The sequence below is a fragment of the Oncorhynchus tshawytscha genome, linkage group LG31, assembly GCF_018296145.1.
Source record: "Oncorhynchus tshawytscha isolate Ot180627B linkage group LG31, Otsh_v2.0, whole genome shotgun sequence".
In the NCBI taxonomy this organism is placed as follows: domain Eukaryota; kingdom Metazoa; phylum Chordata; class Actinopteri; order Salmoniformes; family Salmonidae; genus Oncorhynchus; species Oncorhynchus tshawytscha.
In genome coordinates, this window is record NC_056459.1 from 17,537,096 (window position 1) to 17,559,884 (window position 22,789).

At 44.3% G+C, this 22,789-nt stretch overlaps 2 long non-coding RNA genes across 2 annotated transcripts; both read right to left on the reverse strand.

Moving 5' to 3' along the window:
- Positions 1 to 4,937: 4,937 nt before the first annotated feature.
- LOC121841459 lies at positions 4,938 to 6,005 on the reverse strand. The gene is made up of 4 exons (XR_006080480.1): positions 5,957 to 6,005; positions 5,477 to 5,545; positions 5,159 to 5,194; positions 4,938 to 5,056 (listed from the first exon to the last, which is right to left on the reverse strand). It is a non-coding gene; the product is annotated as an uncharacterized LOC121841459 (long non-coding RNA).
- A 12,166-nt stretch (positions 6,006 to 18,171) lies between these two features.
- On the reverse strand, positions 18,172 to 19,239 carry LOC121841460. Its single transcript, XR_006080481.1, has 4 exons — positions 19,191 to 19,239; positions 18,711 to 18,779; positions 18,393 to 18,428; positions 18,172 to 18,290 (listed from the first exon to the last, which is right to left on the reverse strand). It is a non-coding gene; the product is annotated as an uncharacterized LOC121841460 (long non-coding RNA).
- Positions 19,240 to 22,789: the final 3,550 nt, after the last annotated feature.

Here is a 22,789-nt window from a genome sequence, read left to right on the forward strand (position 1 = left end):
TGCAGCTATTCCCTCCGCAAGGCTATCAAACAAGCTAAGCGTCAGTACAGAGACAAAGTAGAATCTCAATTCAACGGCTCAGACACAAGAGGCATGTGGCAGGGTCTACAGTCAATCACGGACTACAAGAAGAAATCCAGCCCAGTCACGGACCAGGATGTCTTGCTCCCAGGCAGACTAAATAACTTTTTGCCCGCTTTGAGGACAATACAGTGCCACTGACACGGCCTGCAACGAAAACATGCGGACTCTCCTTCACTGCAGCCGAGGTGAGTAAGACATTTAAACGTGTTAACCCTCGCAAGGCTGCAGGCCCAGACGGCATCCCCAGCCGCGCCCTCAGAGCATGCGCAGACCAGCTGGCCGGTGTGTTTACGGACATATTCAATCAATCCCTATACCAGTCTGCTGTTCCCACATGCTTCAAGAGGGCCACCATTGTTCCTGTTCCCAAGAGAGCTAAGGTAACTGAGCTAAACGACTACCGCCCCGTAGCACTCACTTCCGTCATCATGAAGTGCTTTGAGAGACTAGTCAAGGACCATATCACCTCCACCCTACCTGACACCCTAGACCCACTCCAATTTGCTTACCGCCCAAATAGGTCCACAGACGATGCAATCTCAACCACACTGCACACTGCCCTAACCCATCTGGACAAGAGGAATACCTATGTGAGAATGCTGTTCATCGACTACAGCTCGGCATTCAACACCATAGTACCCTCCAAGCTCGTCATCAAGCTCGAGACCCTGGGTCTCGACCCCGCCCTGTGCAACTGGGTACTGGACTTCCTGACGGGCCGCCCCCAGGTGGTGAGGGTAGGCAACAACATCTCCACCCCGCTGATCCTCAACACTGGGGCCCCACAAGGGTGCGTTCTGAGCCCTCTCCTGTACTCCCTGTTCACCCACGACTGCGTGGCCACGCACGCCTCCAACTCAATCATCAAGTTTGCGGACGACACAACAGTGGTAGGCTTGATTACCAACAACGACGAGACGGCCTACAGGGAGGAGGTGAGGGCCCTCGGAGTGTGGTGTCAGGAAAATAACCTCACACTCAACGTCAACAAAACTAAGGAGATGATTGTGGACTTCAGGAAACAGCAGAGGGAACACCCCCCTAGCCACATCGATGGAACAGTAGTGGAGAGGGTAGCAAGTTTTAAGTTCCTCGGCATACACATCACAGACAAACTGAATTGGTCCACTCACACAGACAGCATCGTGAAGAAGGCGCAGCAGCGCCTCTTCAACCTCAAGAGGCTGAAGAAATTCGGCTTGTCACCAAAAGCACTCACAAACTTCTACAGATGCACAATCGAGAGCATCCTGGCGGGCTGTATCACCGCCTGGTACGGCAACTGCTCCGCCCACAACCGTAAGGCTCTCCAGAGGGTAGTGAGGTCTGCACAACGCATCACCGGGGGCAAACTACCTGCCTTCCAGGACACCTACACCACCCGATGTTACAGGAAGGCCATAAAGATCATCAAGGACATCAACCACCCGAGCCACTGCCTGTTCACCCCGCTATCATCCAGAAGGCGAGGTCAGTACAGGTGCATCAAAGCTGGGACCGAGAGACTGAAAAACAGCTTCTATCTCAAGGCCATCAGACTGTTAAACAGCCACCACTAACATTGAGTGGCTGCTGCCAACACACTGACACTGACTCAACTCCAGCCACTTTAATAATGGGAATTGATGGGAAATGATGTAAATATATCACTAGCCACTTTAAACAATGCTACCTTATATAATGTTACTTACCCTACATTATTCATCTCATATGCATACGTATATACTGTACTCTATATCATCGACTGCATCCTTATGTAATACATGTATCACTAGCCACTTTAACTATGCCACTTTGTTTACATACTCATCTCATATGTATATACTGTACTCGATACCATCTACTGTATCTTGCCTATGCTGCTCTGTACCATCACTCATTCATATATCCTTATGTACATATTCTTTATCCCCTTACACTGTGTATAAGACAGTAGTTTTGGAATTGTTAGTTAGATTACTTGTTGGTTATTACTGCATTGTCGGAACTAGAAGCACAAGCATTTCGCTACACTCGCATTAACATCTGCTAACCATGTGTATGTGACAAATAAAATTTGATTTGATTTGATTTGAGGCAGAGAATCCCAGTGGAAAGAGGGGAACCGGCCAGGCAGAGACAGCAAGGGCGGTTCGTTGCTCCAGAGCCTTTCCGTTCACCTTCACACTCCTGGGCCAGACTACACTCAATCATATGACCCACTGAAGAGATGAGTCTTCAGTAAAGACTTAAAGGTTGAGACCGAGTTTGCGTCTCTTACATGGGTAGGCAGACCATTCCATAAAAATGGAGCTCTATAGGAGAAAGCCCTGCCTCCAGCTGTTTGCTTAGAAATTCTAGGGACAATTAGGAGGCCTGCGTTTTGTGACCGTAGCGTACGTGTAGGTATGTACGGCAGGACCAAATCAGAGAGATAGGTAGGAGCAAGCCCATGTAATGCTTTGTAGGTTAGCAGTAAAACCTTGAAATCAGCCCTTGCCTTGACAGTAAGCCAGTGTAGGGAAGCTAGCACTGGAGTAATATGATCAACATTTTTGGTTCTAGTCAGGATTCTAGCAGCCGTATTTAGCACTAACTGAAGTTTATTTAGTGCTTTATCCGGGTAGCCGGAAAGTAGAGCATTGCAGTAGTCCAACCTAGAATGCTGCGTTTTACTTAGCTTTGCGACAGTATCAAAAAGGATTTGGGGATTATTCTTATTTTCCTCAATTAAGTTGGAAAAATAGGATGATCGAGCAGCAGTAAGGGCTCTTCGATACTGCACGGTACTGTCTTTCCAAGCTAGTCGGAAGACTTCCAGTTTGGTGTGGCGCCATTTCCGTTCCAATTTTCTGGAAGCTTGCTGGAGCTCGGGTATTTTCTGTATACCAGGGAGCTAGTTTCTTATGAGAAATGTTTTTAGTTTTTAGGGGTGTAACTGCATCTCGGGTATTGCGCAAGGTTAAATTGAGTTCCTCAGTTAGGTGGTTAACTGATTTTTGTCCTCTGACGTCCTTGGGTAGACAGAGGGAATCTGGAAGGACATCAAGGAATCTTTGTGTTGTCTGTGAATTTATAGCACGACTTTTGATGTTCCCTGGTTGGGGTCTGAGCAGATTATTTGTTGCAATTGCAAACGTAATAAAATGGTGGTCCGATAGTCCAGGATTATGAGGAAAAACATTAAGATCCACAACATTTATTCCATGGGACAAAACTAGGTCCAGAGTATGACTGTGACAGTGAGTAGGTCACGAGACATGTTGGACAAAACCCACTGAGTCAATGATGGCTCCGAACGCCTTTTGGAGTGGGTCTGTGGACTTTTCCATGTGAATATTAAAGTCACCAAAGATTAGAATATTATCTGCTATGACTACAAGGTCCGATAGGAATTCAGGGAACTCAATGAGGAATGCTGTATATGGCCCAGGGGGCCTGTAAACAGTAGCTATAAAAAGTGATTGAGTAGGCTGCATAGATTTCATGACTAGAAGCTCATAAGACGAAAACGTCATCATTTTTTTGGTGTAAATTTAAATTTGCTATCGTAAGTGTTAGCAACACCTCTGCCTTTGCGGGATGCACGGGGGATATGGTCACTAGTGTAGCCAGGAGGTGAGGCCTCATTTAACACAGTAAATTCAACAGGCTTAAGCCATGTTTCAGTCAGGCAAATCACATCAAGATTATGATCAGTGATTAGTTCATTGACTATAATTGCCTTTGAAGTAAGGGATCTAACATTAAGTAGCCCTATTTTGAGATGTGAGGTATCATGATCTCTTTCAATAATGACAGGAATGGAGGAGGTCTTTATCCTAGGGAGATTGCTAAGGCAAACACCGCCATGTTTAGTTTTGCCCAACCTAGGTCGAGGCATAGACACGGTCTCAATGGGGATAGCTGAGCTGACTACACTGACTGTGCTAGTAGCAGACTCCACTATGCTGGCAGGCTGGTTAACAGCCTGCTGCCTGGCCTGCATCCTATTTCATTGTGGAGCTAGAGGAGTTAGAGCCCTGTCTATGTTGGTAGATAAGATGAGAGCACCCCTCCAGCTAGGATGGAGTCCGTCACTCCTCAGCAGGTCAGGCTTTGTCCTGTTTGTGGGTGAGTCCCAGAAAGAGAGCCAATTATCTACAAATTCTATCTTTTGGGAGGGGCAGAAAACAGATTTCAACCAGCGATTGAGTTGTGAGACTCTGCTGTAGAGCTCATCACTCCCCCTAACTGGGAGGGGGCCAGAGACAATTACTCGATGCCGACACATCTTTCTAGCTGATTTACACGCTGAAGCTATGTTGCGCTTGGTGATCTCTGACTGTTTCATCCTAACATCGTTGGTGCCGACGTGGATAACAATATCTCTATACTCTCTACACTCGCCAGTTTTAGCTTTAGCCAGCACCATCTTCAGATTAGCCTTAACGTCGGTAGCCCTGCCCCCTGGTAAACAGTGTATGATCGCTGGAGGATTCGTTTTAAGTCTAATACTGCGGGTAATGGAGTCGCCAATGACTAGAGTTTTCAATTTGTCAGAGCTAACGGTGGGAAGCTTCAACGTCTCAGACCCCGTAACGGGAGAAGTAGAGACAAGAGAAGGCTCGGCCTCTGACTCCGACTCGTTGCTTAATGGGGAAAACCGGTTGAAAGTTTCTGTCGGCTGAATGAACAACACCGGTTGAGCATTCCTACAGCATTTCCCTCCAGAAACCGTGAGAAAGTTGTCCAGCTGTGGGGACCGTGCGAGGGGTTTTATACTAACATTACTATCTGTACTTACTGGTGGCACAGACGCTGTTTCATCCTTTATAACACTGAAATTACCCTTGCCTAACGATTGCGTCTGAAGCTGGGCTTGTAGCACAGCTATCCTCGCCGTAAGGCGATCGTTCTCCTGTATATTATGAGTACAGCGACTGCAATTATAGTCAATGAGCTGTTTTAACTCACCACAAATGTCCCTGATCATTTTGATGACGTTCTCTCTCTGTGGGAGGAGGAAGAAAACGTTATTAAGATATAAAAATATGGTTGAGAGACTTAACAAAGGTGCCATTATGAAACAGTATGCATTTTGTGCTCTACTCACTGTCAGGCCAGGTTCCCCCTTCTCACCAGATTTCCCCTGCAAGTTTGGACACAGGTTAGCAATCAACATATAAATGAACCATGAAATAAATTCTCCCTTGTCTCCTTTCCGCCCACAGTCTCCACCAATCCCCCTGTGTACAGTAATATGACAGTAATGTTAAGCACATCAACAAGGACATTTATAGTGAACAGCAAATGGTTGTGTGTGTCCATGTTGTCATTGAACCGGTCTGTGTGTGTTTGTTTGGCAGTTACAGCCCTGTGTGGGTCAGGGTTCAATTCCCACAGGGATAAAAAGTGTTGGCTAAGTTTGTACCTTTTCTCCTGGAAAGCCATCCCCTGGAGGCCCCCGAGGGCCCATTGGCTCCTGGAACCCAGGCTCCCCCTGAAGGTCACAAGAAGACCAGACTAATGATTAGCATGGTTAATCACGGCTAATGTTATAACAGCTCACAACACTGTATACAGCGGCACACAGAATATTGTGCCACGTCAGTGTGATAGTACCAAAACCAATTTCCCTCTGAACATACAGATAACTGGGGCGGCAGGTAGCCTAGTGGTTAGAGCGTTGGGCCAGTAACCGAAATGTTGCTAGTTTGACATCCCTGAGCTGACAAGGTAAAAATCTGTTGTTCTACCCCTGAACAAGGCAGTTAACCCACTGTTCCTAGGCCGTCATTGTAAATAAGAATGTGTTCTTAACTGACTTGCCTAGTTACATAAAGGTAAAATAAAATGATGATCATTATCGCACACCCCACCATGCCAGTCCAGTATGATAATGTGCCCCTACCTTGGGCTCCTGGGATACCTGGTGGACCTGGCTGGCCCACAGAAACCTGCAAAACACACAAACATTAGTTCAGTTCCACATGACAATTTTCCAAAAGAAAATATTTTGACCTTTTTTTAAAGGGGCACTGGTATTGAAAAGAAACAAGAGATGTTGACAATATGTGTCTGCAAACAGATCTACAGCAAATGAAGGGTCTATGCCAGGGTGTAGGTTCTAGGCGTAGGCGCTAGAGGTAGGAGCTAGGGGGTAGGAGCTAGGAGCTAGGCGTAGGAGCCAGGGTTAGGGGCTAGGGCAGGGGTGGGCAAACTTTTTGGCTCGAGGACCACATTGGGATGTTGCAATTCAACGGAGGGATGCATTTTTGGGGGGACCAATTGTTTGTTAAAATCAATTTGCAGGGGCATCCCGAGTGGCGTAGCGTTGACTGGGAGACCCATGAGGCGGCGCACAATTGGCTCAGTGTCATCCGGGCTAGGAGAGGGTTTGGCATAGGAGAGGGTTTGGCAGGCCAAGATTTCCTTGTCCCATCGTGCTCTAGCGACTCCAGTGGTGGGCCGGGCTCATGTACGGTGACACGGTCGCCTGGTGTACGGTGTTTCTTCCGACACATTGCTTCCGAAATAATATCCTATTGGTGAGCCAACTGGTAAATGCAGAGGGTCTTTTACTCAGTTATAAGGAAATCTTATCACTTTACAAGGTCCCTGTAACACCTAAAGATTTTGCAATTGTTTTAGATGCCGTTCCCTCAGGTGTTGCTTTATTATTCAGGAACGTGTCAAGACCTGACCCTCAGAGCCTACCTTCCGTTGACCCTGTTGACTCATCAGTAGGAAAGATTTGTTTCTCTTTTGGTCCATTCAACAACGGAGCGATTACAAACCTTGTTTCAGCAGGATGTTGTATCTATCTATACCTTATGTCATGCCTTATTGGAATGGATTTATTGATAATATCTGTTGGAAAAAAGTTTGGATGTTGCCACACACATACCTACTTGTTAACAAAATTAAGGAAGTTTCCTTTAAAATTATTCATAAATATTATCCTGCCAACCACTATATGAAGAAGTTAGGAGCTGACCTGTGAGAATCTGTTCTCATTAAGGAAAACATCAACTCAAATGGCTCCTTTTGTAAGGACCACCCAGAAACAGTGTTGCATCTTTTTTGGCATTGTATTCATGCAAGAAAACTGCGGCAAGACATTAGTAGATTTATAATTGAACACATTTATGATGATCTTACACTATGGCGGAGAGATGTACTGCTTGGATTCTTTATCGACGATAGAAGTAAGCTGAAACATTTTTATGTAATTCATTTCATTATTCTTTTGGCCAAATTTCATATTCACAAATGTAAATTTACAAACAAATAAACACATTTTCTTATCTTACAAAAAGAAATTGCACTGTATTTTAAGACAATTAAATACTCTACTAACAAAAAAGCTGTTAGAATAATGAGTGTATGTATGTCCCTTAAGGTCCTTGTGTAATGTGATATTGTACCCCAGCCCAACTGTCCATTGTATATTATGTATATATACTTGTGTTCCCACATGTACTTCCTGTATTGATTTGTTAATAAAAAACAGAATAAAAAAGATGCGGTGTGGACTTGTCATTCCCAATCGTCATCACTCACCGCTGCTATCAAATGGACTGATGCTAGCCACAAGTTCTGACTGAGCTCAATTGTCATGGAACGCGTATACAGCGATGAATTTCTCTCTCTTTCATACAAACTTATAACGAGGACCGCTCACAATGTGTTTTGTGTGTGGAAGTGCTTAGTAATGAGTCTCTCATAACGAACAAATTAATAAAACGACACGTCCTGACCAAACATCCACAGCTCATGGATGTGATCAATCCGTTTATTCCAGTTCAGAATGAAAATGATTTCTTGTATTTTAACAGCAACAGTTCCAACCTAGACAGATATGTAAGAGTGTTTTTAATGGGGGAAAATTAACATGAATATATATGGATATTTAATTTCATTGTTATTTGTTTTTGTCTATATTGCATTTGTTTTAGGCATAAGTGCAATGAAATGTACTGATATTTATATTTGTTGCATATTTTTCTATGCTTGGGTCCCAGGAAAACACCGAATTTCTCATTTGGGTCCCAGGCTGAAAACGTTGAAGAACCCCTGACCTAAACGACTATTAATATACTTAGTCAGACTGTCGTTCTTCTTTTCCCCCAGGGCCCAGAATGTTGTTCAGATCACATCGTATCATTTCACTACATCTACCCTGTAGAGATGTACACGCTGGAATACTTCACCTATCATCTACGGCCCTATGGATACAAGTACAGGTACAACCCTGATGCTGTAGCAGCTGAAATTGAGAGTAACACCACCACACCTGTCTCTGCTTAACACAGAGATATCACAGACGGACTACTGCACTGAAGAAAGAACTTATTAGTGTGTCATGTTTAAATGCCGAAACAACAGCCTGACATTGCCACTCTCTTTGGTAAGCTGAGCAATGAGACTGAGGAAATGGAACCACTCTCAAATTCACTGACATGGTAGTTTTAAACATATTTTGAAGCTATACATTATTTACATAGACAACAAATACATGAACAATAGAGTAATATAGTTTTTTTGTGACAGGGGGAGACAGTTGTACTAAGTTGAGTTCTTTCTGTTGATAGAGTTTCACATTTCCTTTTTAATTTTGTAAAGGTAAAATGTAAAAATGTATATATTCTTCAGTCAAGTGTATATATTTTTTACAACTTACAGTAAAACAGAGGATAACATGATATTTTGTTAAAATTCAAATAGAAGTATGTACTTAATGTGTTCTCCAGATTTCTGTAGGTCTAGTGAAATATTCAATTCAGATTGTTAGCTAAAGATTACATTTTGACTTAAGTTCAGTACACAACAGATCATTTTATGTCATGAGACTCCTGACCTGTGAGAATCTGTTCAGTGTTTTTGGTTTGGAAGTTAAGGTGTCTTTTAATGGACAATTATTTGAAGCAACACAATGAGTAAAAACAAGGGTGTGTGAAAATAAAAAAATATAAAGAGGTTGAATATTTGTACAGTACAGGGGGTAGTTCACAGACTACATAAAGAACACAATAGAGAAATAGAGTATACAGGTCCTCTCTGGAGCATCAGTGTAGCAGTGCTGTCGTTCACCTGATCTTTGGTCAAACTGTAACTGATAGAGAGGCTGTGTCCCGATTCTCCACCCTTATCCCAAAGTATGCACTTACACACTCCACATCCTTGGGAGAGTTGGGATGCAGCCATAGATAGATAGCCCATGTCCTCAGTGCATCCCTCTGACATCAACATTGGGAAATGTGCAGGCTTTGCACACGGCCCAACTCTCTTTCAACAAAGCACAACTGTCTGTTTCTTGCGAGAACTGGTTTTGTAACATTATGATGTAATCTGAACAAGGAAACAGATCTGAGCCTACCATAGACAAACCATTTATAGTGAGTGTATGGAATGTGTGAAGAAATCCATGTACAGATAAGATATACAGCAGCGTACTCTCCAGGGCTGTGCCAAGATACACAGTTTAACACAGACTGTCATCAACCTCAAGCTAATTTCAAGCTATCAAATGATTAAATAGTCATCCAGGGAGTGTCAAAATATAACTTTTTCCCAAATGTAACTTTAAACAGGCCATGCAGTGAGAATAGTTGGGATGTGATGACATTATCTATAATGTTTAAATAGTTTAATACTGTAACTATGGTGACTGCTTTACATGCAATGCATTTTCACACTGTTTAAACTCAAATACTTACATTTTAAATAATCGCTGCTCTCTCACAGACTTCATAAACCAAAGGGTTATATAAAGGTTTTTAACATCATCGAGTTATTGTCAAAGCAATTTTGGCCCTGTTCCATGCCGATCTACAGAAATCAAGACATCCCCATCACAAACCCCTTAAGGGGCTCTTCATTTGTCTTGTTAGAATAGGTCCCTTGTCTGTTCCTGCCACACTCTGATTGGTTTCACCTGTCTTTGTGCTTGTCTCCACCCCCTCTAGGTCTTGCCCATCTTCCCCATTATCCCCTGTGCATTGATACCTGTGTTCTCTGTCTGTTTCCAGTTTGTCTTGCCAGCATGTTTTCCCGTCTTCCTGTTTTCTCAAGTTTCTGTTTACTAGTTTCCCGGTTCTGACCATTCTGCCTGCCCTGACCCCGGGCCTGCCTGCCGTTCTGTACCTGCCTGACTCTGACCCGATTACAAACCTCTGCCTGCCCTAGACCTGTCTTTTGCCTGCCCCCTGTTTGGGTCAATAAACATCTGTGATTCTAGCTGTCTGCATCTGGGTCTTATCCTGAGTTCTGGTAGTTATTTTATCAATGTATTTAGATAGGCCTATGTTATTTGCATGGATTCCATGTTGTATTGACTGCTATGAGTGTCAGTGTAAATAAAACTCAACTAGAACCATATACTAGGCAGTCTAGCATCTAGTCTTGAACTTGATTTAGAGTCTGATGACAAACATCTCAATGCCGGCAGCGTCCTCAGGCTGCACTGCATCACGCCGGTCTGCGTGCCCATCGGCTAGTACCACGGCGACTTTATGAACACCAGGCCGCGAGGCCTGGAACAGCTGGTTGGCTCTCAAGATGGCACTACCCATAAAGGTGCCCTCGCCCAGGTATAGCATCTTCCTCACAGCAGTCAGAGAAATTACATAGATTGAGAGAAATTACATGGACGGACAGACAGACAGACAGACAGACAGACAGACACAGACAGACAGACAGACAGACAGACAGACAGACAGACAGACAGACAGACAGACAGACAGACAGACAGACAGACAGACAGACAGACAGACTTTTTGCTTTCTACATTTGACAGTTCCTATTGGTAATCATCACTAGTACGTCAACTGAGTGAACTAACATCAGACAGAAAAAGGATACAGCAGAATGAACACAGGTCTGCTTCAAGAATGTCAAGACATTAGCTCAGAAGGCTAACACAGTTGTAGCATGCAGGAAACGCTGGATTTGAACCCAGTCTGTAACAGGTACTCATCTGCTTTAATAACAATCAAATCAATTTTATTTATATAGAAATTATTTGTACATTATTTGTATTTGTACAGAAACCCAGCATAAAACCCCAAACATCAAGCAATGCAGGTGTAGAAGCATGGTGGCTAGGAAAAACTCCCTAGAAAGGCCAAAACCTAGGAAGAAACCTAGAGAGGAACCAGGCTATGTGGGGTGGCCAGTCCTCTCCTGGCTGTGCCGGGTGGAGATTATAACAGAACATGGCCAAGATGTTCAAATGTTCATAAATGACCAGCATGGTCAAATAATAATCATCACAGGCAGAACAGTTGAAACTGGAGCAGCAGCATGACCAGGTGGACTGGGGACAGCAAGGAGTCATCATGCCAGGTAGTCCTGAGGCATGGTCCTAGGGCTCAGGTCCTCCGAGAGAGAAAGAAAGAGAGAAAGAGAGAATCAGAGAGAGCATACTTAAATTCACACAGGACACCGGATAGGACAGGAGAAGTACTCTAGATATAACAAACCGACCCTAGCCCCCCGACACATAAACTACTGCAGCATAAATACTGGAGGCTGAGACAAGAGGGGTCAGGAGATACTGTGGTCCCATCCGATGATACCCCCGGACAGGGCTAAACAGGAAGGATATAACCCCACCCACTTTGCCAAAGCACAGCCCCCACACCACTAGAGGGATATCTTCAACCACCAACTTACCATCCTGAGACAAGGCCGAGTATAGCCCACAAAGATCTCCGCCATGGCACATCCCAGGGGGTGGGGGGGGCGCCAACCCAGACAGGAAGATCACATCAGTGACTCAACCCACTCATGTGACACTCCCCTACTAATGATGACATGAAAAAGCACCAGTCAGCCCCTGTAATAGGGTTAGAGGCATATTGCAACTTCCGGCGCCGACAGAGATGGCCGCCTCGCTTCGCGTTCCTAGGAAACTATGCAGTGTTTTGTTTTTTTTACGTGTTATTTCTTACATTAGTACCCCAGGTCATCTTAGGTTTCATTACATACAGTCGAGAAGAACTACTGAATATAAGATCAGCGTCAACTCACCATCAGTACGACCAAAAATATGTTTTTCGCGACGCGGATCCTGTGTTCTGCCTTTCAACCGGGACAACGGAATGGATCCTATGCGGCGACCCAAAAAAACGAATCCGAAAAAGAGGGAAACGAGGCGGTCTTCTGGTCAGACTCCGGAGACGGGCACATCGTGCACCACTCCCTAGCATTCTTCTCGTCAATGTCCAGTCTCTTGACAACAAGGTTGATGAAATCCGAGCAAGGGTAGCATTCCAGAGGGACATCAGAGACTGTAACGTTCTTTGCTTCACGGAAACATGGCTCACTGGAGAGACGCTATCCGAGGCAGGGCAGCCAGCGGGTTTCTCCACGCATCGCGCCGACAGAAACAAACATCTTTCTGGTAAGAAGAGGGGCGGGGGCGTATGCCTTATGGCTAACGAGACATGGTGTGATGAAAGAAACATACAGGAACTCAAATCCTTCTGTTCACCTGATTTAGAATTCCTCACAATCAAATGTAGACCGCATTATCTACCAAGAGAATTCTCTTCGATTATAATCACAGCCGCATATATCCCCCCCCCAAGCAGACACATCGATGGCTCTGAACGAACTTTATTTGACTCTTTGCAAACTGGAATCCATTTATCCGGAGGCTGCATTCATTGTAGCTGGGGATTTTAACAAGGCTAATCTGAAAACAAGACTCCCTAAATTTTATCAGCATATCGATTGCGCAACCAGGGGTGGAAAAACCTTGGATCATTGTTACTCTAACTTCCGCGACGCATATAAGGCCCTGCCCCGCCCCCCTTTCGGAAAAGCTGACCACGACTCCATTTTGTTGATCCCTGCCTACAGACAGAAACTAAAACAAGAGGCTCCCACGCTGAGGTCTGTCCAACGCTGGTCCGACCAAGCTGACTCCACACTCCAAGACTGCTTCCATCACGTGGACTGGGATATGTTTCGTATTGCGTCAGATAACAATATTGACAAATACGCTGATTCGGTGTGCGAGTTCATTAGAACGTGCGTTGAAGATGTCGTTCCCATAGCAACGATTAAAACATTCCCTAACCAGAAACCGTGGATTGATGGCAGCATTCGCGTGAAACTGAAAGCGCGAACCACTGCTTTTAATCAGGGCAAGGTGACTGGTAACATGACCGAACACAAACAGTGCAGCTATTCCCTCCGCAAGGCTATCAAACAAGCTAAGCGTCAGTACAGAGACAAAGTAGAATCTCAATTCAACGGCTCAGACACAAGAGGCATGTGGCAGGGTCTACAGTCAATCACGGACTACAAGAAGAAATCCAGCCCAGTCACGGACCAGGATGTCTTGCTCCCAGGCAGACTAAATAACTTTTTTGCCCGCTTTGAGGACAATACAGTGCCACTGACACGGCCTGCAACGAAAACATGCGGACTCTCCTTCACTGCAGCCGAGGTGAGTAAGACATTTAAACGTGTTAACCCTCGCAAGGCTGCAGGCCCAGACGGCATCCCCAGCCGCGCCCTCAGAGCATGCGCAGACCAGCTGGCCGGTGTGTTTACGGACATATTCAATCAATCCCTATACCAGTCTGCTGTTCCCACATGCTTCAAGAGGGCCACCATTGTTCCTGTTCCCAAGAGAGCTAAGGTAACTGAGCTAAACGACTACCGCCCCGTAGCACTCACTTCCGTCATCATGAAGTGCTTTGAGAGACTAGTCAAGGACCATATCACCTCCACCCTACCTGACACCCTAGACCCACTCCAATTTGCTTACCGCCCAAATAGGTCCACAGACGATGCAATCTCAACCACACTGCACACTGCCCTAACCCATCTGGACAAGAGGAATACCTATGTGAGAATGCTGTTCATCGACTACAGCTCGGCATTCAACACCATAGTACCCTCCAAGCTCGTCATCAAGCTCGAGACCCTGGGTCTCGACCCCGCCCTGTGCAACTGGGTACTGGACTTCCTGACGGGCCGCCCCCAGGTGGTGAGGGTAGGCAACAACATCTCCACCCCGCTGATCCTCAACACTGGGGCCCCACAAGGGTGCGTTCTGAGCCCTCTCCTGTACTCCCTGTTCACCCACGACTGCGTGGCCACGCACGCCTCCAACTCAATCATCAAGTTTGCGGACGACACAACAGTGGTAGGCTTGATTACCAACAACGACGAGACGGCCTACAGGGAGGAGGTGAGGGCCCTCGGAGTGTGGTGTCAGGAAAATAACCTCACACTCAACGTCAACAAAACTAAGGAGATGATTGTGGACTTCAGGAAACAGCAGAGGGAACACCCCCCTAGCCACATCGATGGAACAGTAGTGGAGAGGGTAGCAAGTTTTAAGTTCCTCGGCATACACATCACAGACAAACTGAATTGGTCCACTCACACAGACAGCATCGTGAAGAAGGCGCAGCAGCGCCTCTTCAACCTCAAGAGGCTGAAGAAATTCGGCTTGTCACCAAAAGCACTCACAAACTTCTACAGATGCACAATCGAGAGCATCCTGGCGGGCTGTATCACCGCCTGGTACGGCAACTGCTCCGCCCACAACCGTAAGGCTCTCCAGAGGGTAGTGAGGTCTGCACAACGCATCACCGGGGGCAAACTACCTGCCTTCCAGGACACCTACACCACCCGATGTTACAGGAAGGCCATAAAGATCATCAAGGACATCAACCACCCGAGCCACTGCCTGTTCACCCCGCTATCATCCAGAAGGCGAGGTCAGTACAGGTGCATCAAAGCTGGGACCGAGAGACTGAAAAACAGCTTCTATCTCAAGGCCATCAGACTGTTAAACAGCCACCACTAACATTGAGTGGCTGCTGCCAACACACTGACACTGACTCAACTCCAGCCACTTTAATAATGGGAATTGATGGGAAATGATGTAAATATATCACTAGCCACTTTAAACAATGCTACCTTATATAATGTTACTTACCCTACATTATTCATCTCATATGCATACGTATATACTGTACTCTATATCATCGACTGCATCCTTATGTAATACATGTATCACTAGCCACTTTAACTATGCCACTTTGTTTACATACTCATCTCATATGTATATACTGTACTCGATACCATCTACTGTATCTTGCCTATGCTGCTCTGTACCATCACTCATTCATATATCCTTATGTACATATTCTTTATCCCCTTACACTGTGTATAAGACAGTAGTTTTGGAATTGTTAGTTAGATTACTTGTTGGTTATTACTGCATTGTCGGAACTAGAAGCACAAGCATTTCGCTACACTCGCATTAACATCTGCTAACCATGTGTATGTGACAAATAAAATTTGATTTGATTTGATTTGAGGCAGAGAATCCCAGTGGAAAGAGGGGAACCGGCCAGGCAGAGACAGCAAGGGCGGTTCGTTGCTCCAGAGCCTTTCCGTTCACCTTCACACTCCTGGGCCAGACTACACTCAATCATATGACCCACTGAAGAGATGAGTCTTCAGTAAAGACTTAAAGGTTGAGACCGAGTTTGCGTCTCTTACATGGGTAGGCAGACCATTCCATAAAAATGGAGCTCTATAGGAGAAAGCCCTGCCTCCAGCTGTTTGCTTAGAAATTCTAGGGACAATTAGGAGGCCTGCGTTTTGTGACCGTAGCGTACGTGTAGGTATGTACGGCAGGACCAAATCAGAGAGATAGGTAGGAGCAAGCCCATGTAATGCTTTGTAGGTTAGCAGTAAAACCTTGAAATCAGCCCTTGCCTTGACAGTAAGCCAGTGTAGGGAAGCTAGCACTGGAGTAATATGATCAACATTTTTGGTTCTAGTCAGGATTCTAGCAGCCGTATTTAGCACTAACTGAAGTTTATTTAGTGCTTTATCCGGGTAGCCGGAAAGTAGAGCATTGCAGTAGTCCAACCTAGAATGCTGCGTTTTACTTAGCTTTGCGACAGTATCAAAAAGGATTTGGGGATTATTCTTATTTTCCTCAATTAAGTTGGAAAAATAGGATGATCGAGCAGCAGTAAGGGCTCTTCGATACTGCACGGTACTGTCTTTCCAAGCTAGTCGGAAGACTTCCAGTTTGGTGTGGCGCCATTTCCGTTCCAATTTTCTGGAAGCTTGCTGGAGCTCGGGTATTTTCTGTATACCAGGGAGCTAGTTTCTTATGAGAAATGTTTTTAGTTTTTAGGGGTGTAACTGCATCTCGGGTATTGCGCAAGGTTAAATTGAGTTCCTCAGTTAGGTGGTTAACTGATTTTTGTCCTCTGACGTCCTTGGGTAGACAGAGGGAATCTGGAAGGACATCAAGGAATCTTTGTGTTGTCTGTGAATTTATAGCACGACTTTTGATGTTCCCTGGTTGGGGTCTGAGCAGATTATTTGTTGCAATTGCAAACGTAATAAAATGGTGGTCCGATAGTCCAGGATTATGAGGAAAAACATTAAGATCCACAACATTTATTCCATGGGACAAAACTAGGTCCAGAGTATGACTGTGACAGTGAGTAGGTCACGAGACATGTTGGACAAAACCCACTGAGTCAATGATGGCTCCGAACGCCTTTTGGAGTGGGTCTGTGGACTTTTCCATGTGAATATTAAAGTCACCAAAGATTAGAATATTATCTGCTATGACTACAAGGTCCGATAGGAATTCAGGGAACTCAATGAGGAATGCTGTATATGGCCCAGGGGGCCTGTAAACAGTAGCTATAAAAAGTGATTGAGTAGGCTGCATAGATTTCATGACTAGAAGCTCATAAGACGAAAACGTCATCATTTTTTTGGTGTAAATTTAAATTTGCTATCGTAAGTGTTAGCAACACCTCTGCCTTTGCGGGATGCACAGGGGATATGGTCACTAGTGTAGCCAGGAGGTGAGGCCTCATTTAACACAATAAATTCATCAGGCTTAAGCCATGTTTCAGTCAGGCAAATCACATCAAGATTATGATCAGTGTTAGTTCATTGACTATAATTGCCTTTGAAGTAAGGGATCTAACATTAAGTAGCCCTATTTTGAGATGTGAGGTATCATGATCTCTTTCAATAATGACAGGAATGGAGGAGGTCTTTATCCTAGGGAGATTGCTAAGGCAAACACCGCCATGTTTAGTTTTGCCCAACCTAGGTCGAGGCATAGACACGGTCTCAATGGGGATAGCTGAGCTGACTACACTGACTGTGCTAGTAGCAGACTCCACTATGCTGGCAGGCTGGTTAACAGCCTGCTGCCTGGCCTGCATCCTATTTCATTGTGGAGCTAGAGGAGTTAGAGCCCTGTCTATGTTGGTAGATAAGATGAGAGCACCCCTCCAGCTAGGATGGAGTCCGTCACTCCTCAGCAGGTCAGGCTTTGTCCTGTTTGTGGGTGAGTCCCAGAAAGAGAGCCAATTATCTACAAATTCTATCTTTTGGGAGGGGCAGAAAACAGATTTCAACCAGCGATTGAGTTGTGAGACTCTGCTGTAGAGCTCATCACTCCCCCTAACTGGGAGGGGGCCAGAGACAATTACTCGATGCCGACACATCTTTCTAGCTGATTTACACGCTGAAGCTATGTTGCGCTTGGTGATCTCTGACTGTTTCATCCTAACATCGTTGGTGCCGACGTGGATAACAATATCTCTATACTCTCTACACTCGCCAGTTTTAGCTTTAGCCAGCACCATCTTCAGATTAGCCTTAACGTCGGTAGCCCTGCCCCCTGGTAAACAGTGTATGATCGCTGGAGGATTCGTTTTAAGTCTAATACTGCGGGTAATGGAGTCGCCAATGACTAGAGTTTTCAATTTGTCAGAGCTAACGGTGGGAAGCTTCAACGTCTCAGACCCCGTAACGGGAGAAGTAGAGACAAGAGAAGGCTCGGCCTCTGACTCCGACTCGTTGCTTAATGGGGAAAACCGGTTGAAAGTTTCTGTCGGCTGAATGAACAACACCGGTTGAGCATTCCTACAGCATTTCCCTCCAGAAACCGTGAGAAAGTTGTCCAGCTGTGGGGACCGTGCGAGGGGTTTTATACTAACATTACTATCTGTACTTACTGGTGGCACAGACGCTGTTTCATCCTTTATAACACTGAAATTACCCTTGCCTAACGATTGCGTCTGAAGCTGGGCTTGTAGCACAGCTATCCTCGCCGTAAGGCGATCGTTCTCCTGTATATTATGAGTACAGCGACTGCAATTATAGTCAATGAGCTGTTTTAACTCACCACAAATGTCCCTGATCATTTTGATGACGTTCTCTCTCTGTGGGAGGAGGAAGAAAACGTTATTAAGATATAAAAATATGGTTGAGAGACTTAACAAAGGTGCCATTATGAAACAGTATGCATTTTGTGCTCTACTCACTGTCAGGCCAGGTTCCCCCTTCTCACCAGATTTCCCCTGCAAGTTTGGACACAGGTTAGCAATCAACATATAAATGAACCATGAAATAAATTCTCCCTTGTCTCCTTTCCGCCCACAGTCTCCACCAATCCCCCTGTGTACAGTAATATGACAGTAATGTTAAGCACATCAACAAGGACATTTATAGTGAACAGCAAATGGTTGTGTGTGTCCATGTTGTCATTGAACCGGTCTGTGTGTGTTTGTTTGGCAGTTACAGCCCTGTGTGGGTCAGGGTTCAATTCCCACAGGGATAAAAAGTGTTGGCTAAGTTTGTACCTTTTCTCCTGGAAAGCCATCCCCTGGAGGCCCCCGAGGGCCCATTGGCTCCTGGAACCCAGGCTCCCCCTGAAGGTCACAAGAAGACCAGACTAATGATTAGCATGGTTAATCACGGCTAATGTTATAACAGCTCACAACACTGTATACAGCGGCACACAGAATATTGTGCCACGTCAGTGTGATAGTACCAAAACCAATTTCCCTCTGAACATACAGATAACTGGGGCGGCAGGTAGCCTAGTGGTTAGAGCGTTGGGCCAGTAACCGAAATGTTGCTAGTTTGACATCCCTGAGCTGACAAGGTAAAAATCTGTTGTTCTACCCCTGAACAAGGCAGTTAACCCACTGTTCCTAGGCCGTCATTGTAAATAAGAATGTGTTCTTAACTGACTTGCCTAGTTACATAAAGGTAAAATAAAATGATGATCATTATCGCACACCCCACCATGCCAGTCCAGTATGATAATGTGCCCCTACCTTGGGCTCCTGGGATACCTGGTGGACCTGGCTGGCCCACAGAAACCTGCAAAACACACAAACATTAGTTCAGTTCCACATGACAATTTTCCAAAGGAAAATATTTTGACCTTTTTTTAAAGGGGCACTGGTATTGAAAAGAAACAAGAGATGTTGACAATATGTGTCTGCAAACAGATCTACAGCAAATGAAGGGTCTATGCCAGGGTGTAGGTTCTAGGCGTAGGCGCTAGAGGTAGGAGCTAGGGGGTAGGAGCTAGGAGCTAGGCGTAGGAGCCAGGGTTAGGGGCTAGGGCAGGGGTGGGCAAACTTTTTGGCTCGAGGACCACATTGGGATGTTGCAATTCAACGGAGGGATGCATTTTTGGGGGGACCAATTGTTTGTTAAAATCAATTTGCAGGGGCATCCCGAGTGGCGTAGCGTTGACTGGGAGACCCATGAGGCGGCGCACAATTGGCTCAGTGTCATCCGGGCTAGGAGAGGGTTTGGCATAGGAGAGGGTTTGGCAGGCCAAGATTTCCTTGTCCCATCGTGCTCTAGCGACTCCAGTGGTGGGCCGGGCTCATGTACGGTGACACGGTCGCCTGGTGTACGGTGTTTCTTCCGACACATTGCTTCCGAAATAATATCCTATTGGTGAGCCAACTGGTAAATGCAGAGGGTCTTTTACTCAGTTATAAGGAAATCTTATCACTTTACAAGGTCCCTGTAACACCTAAAGATTTTGCAATTGTTTTAGATGCCGTTCCCTCAGGTGTTGATTTATTATTCAGGAACGTGTCAAGACCTGACCCTCAGAGCCTACCTTCCGTTGACCCTGTTGACTCATCAGTAGGAAAGATTTGTTTCTCTTTTGGTCCATTCAACAACGGAGCGATTACGAACCTTGTTTCAGCAGGATGTTGTATCTATCTATACCTTATGTCATGCCTTATTGGAATGGATTTATTGATAATATCTGTTGGAAAAAAGTTTGGATGTTGCCACACACATACCTACTTGTTAACAAAATTAAGGAAGTTTCCTTTAAAATTATTCATAAATATTATCCTGCCAACCACTATATGAAGAAGTTAGGAGCTGACCTGTGAGAATCTGTTCTCATTAAGGAAAACATCAACTCAAATGGCTCCTTTTGTAAGGACCACCCAGAAACAGTGTTGCATCTTTTTTGGCATTGTATTCATGCAAGAAAACTGTGGCAAGACATTAGTAGATTTATAATTGAACACATTTATGATGATCTTACACTATGGCGGGAGATGATGTTTTCTTTATCGACGATAGAAGTAAGCTGAAACATTTTTATGTAATTAATTTCATTATTCTTTTGGCCAATATTTCATATTCACAAATGTAAATTTACAAACAAATAAACACATTTTCTTATCTTACAAAAAGAAATTGAACTGTATTTTAAGACAATTAAATACTCTACTAACAAAAAAGCTGTTAGAATAATGAGTGTATGTATGTCCCTTAAGGTCCTTGTGTAATGTGATATTGTACCCCAGCCCAACTGTCCATTGTATATTATGTATATATACTTGTGTTCCCACATGTACTTCCTGTATTGATTTGTTAATAAAAAACAGAATAAAAAAGATGCGGTGTGGACTTGTCATTCCCAATCGTCATCACTCACCGCTGCTATCAAATGGACTGATGCTAGCCACAAGTTCTGACTGAGCTCAATTGTCATGGAACGCGTATACAGCGATGAATTTCTCTCTCTTTCATACAAACTTATAACGAGGACCGCTCACAATGTGTTTTGTGTGTGGAAGTGCTTAGTAATGAGTCTCTCATAACGAACAAATTAATAAAACGAGCTCATGGATGTGATCAATCCGTTTATTCCAGTTCAGAAGGAAAATGATTTCTTGTATTTTAACAGCAACAGTTCCAACCTAGACAGATATGTAAGAGTGTTTTTAATGGGGGAAAATTAACATGAATATATATGGATATTTAATTTCATTGTTATTTGTTTTTGTCTATATTGCATTTGTTTTAGGCATAAGTGCAATGAAATGTACTGATATTTATATATAGTTGCATATTTTTCTATGCTTGGGTCCCAGGAAAACACAGAATTTCTCATTTGGGTCTCAGGCTGAAAACGTTGAAGAACCCCTGACCTAAACGACTATTTATATACTTAGTCAGACTGTCGTTCTTCTTTCCCCCAGGGCCCAGAATGTTGTTCAGATCACATCGTATCATTTCACTACATCTACCCTGTAGAGATGTACACGCTGGAATACTTCACCTATCATCTACGGCCCTATGGATACAAGTACAGGTACAACCCTGATGCTGTAGCAGCTGAAATTGAGAGTAACACCACCACACCTGTCTCTGCTTAACACAGAGATATCACAGACGGACTACTGCACTGAAGAAAGAACTTATTAGTGTGTCATGTTTAAATGCCGAAACAACAGCCTGACATTACCACTCTCTTTGGTAAGCTGAGCAATGAGACTGAGGAAATGGAACCACTCTCAAATTCACTGACATGGTAGTTTTAAACATATTTTGAAGCTATACATTGTTTGTTTGCATAGACAACAAATACATGAACAATAGAGTAATATAGTTTTTTTGTGACAGGGGGAGACAGTTGTACTAAGTTGAGTTCTTTCTGTTGACAGAGTTTCACATTTCCTTTTTTAATTTTGTAAAGGTAAAATGTAAAAATATATATATTCTTCAGTCAAGTGTATATTTTTTACAACTTACAGTAAAACAGAGGATAACATGATATTTTGTTAAAATTCAAATAGAAGTATGTACTTAATGTGTTCTCCAGATTTCTGGAGGTCTAGTGAAATATTCAATTCATATTGTTAGCTAAAGATTACATTTGGACTAAGTTCAGTACACAACAGATCATTTTATGTCATGAGACTCCTGACCTGTGAGAATCGTTGACTGGGAGACCCATGAGGCGGCGCACAATTGGCTCAGTGTAATCGGGGCTAGGAGAGGGTTTGGCATAGGAGAGGGTTTGGCAGGCCAAGATTTCCTTGTCCCATCGCGCTCTAGCGACTCCTATGGTGGGCCGGGCTCATGTACGGTGACACGGTCGCCTGGTGTACGGTGTTTCTTCCGACACATTGGTGCGGCTGGCTTCTGGGTGGCTTCCAAGAAGCTGTGCGGCTTGGCTGGGTCGTGTTTCGGAGGTCGCACGGCTCTCGACCTTCGCCTCTCCCAAGTTCTTATGGGAGTTGCAGCGATGGGACAAGACTAAAGACCACGAAATGTTCTGCTTTTCATCGGCAGGTTTTCTTGTCATGGTCCTTAATTTCTGAGCATAATTTTTCTCTACACAGATATTATATATGGAATAATCGGGATATACAGTTGGGCAAAAAAGTATTTAGTCAGCCACCAATTGTGCAAGTTCTCCCACTTAAAAAGATGAGAGGCCTGTAATTTTCATCATAGGTACACTTCACCTATGACAGACAAAATGAGAGAAAAAAATCCAGAAAATCACATTGTAGGATTTTTAATGAATTTATTTGCAAATGATGGTGGAAAATAAGTATTTGGTCAATAACAAGTGTTTATCTCAATACTTTGTTATATA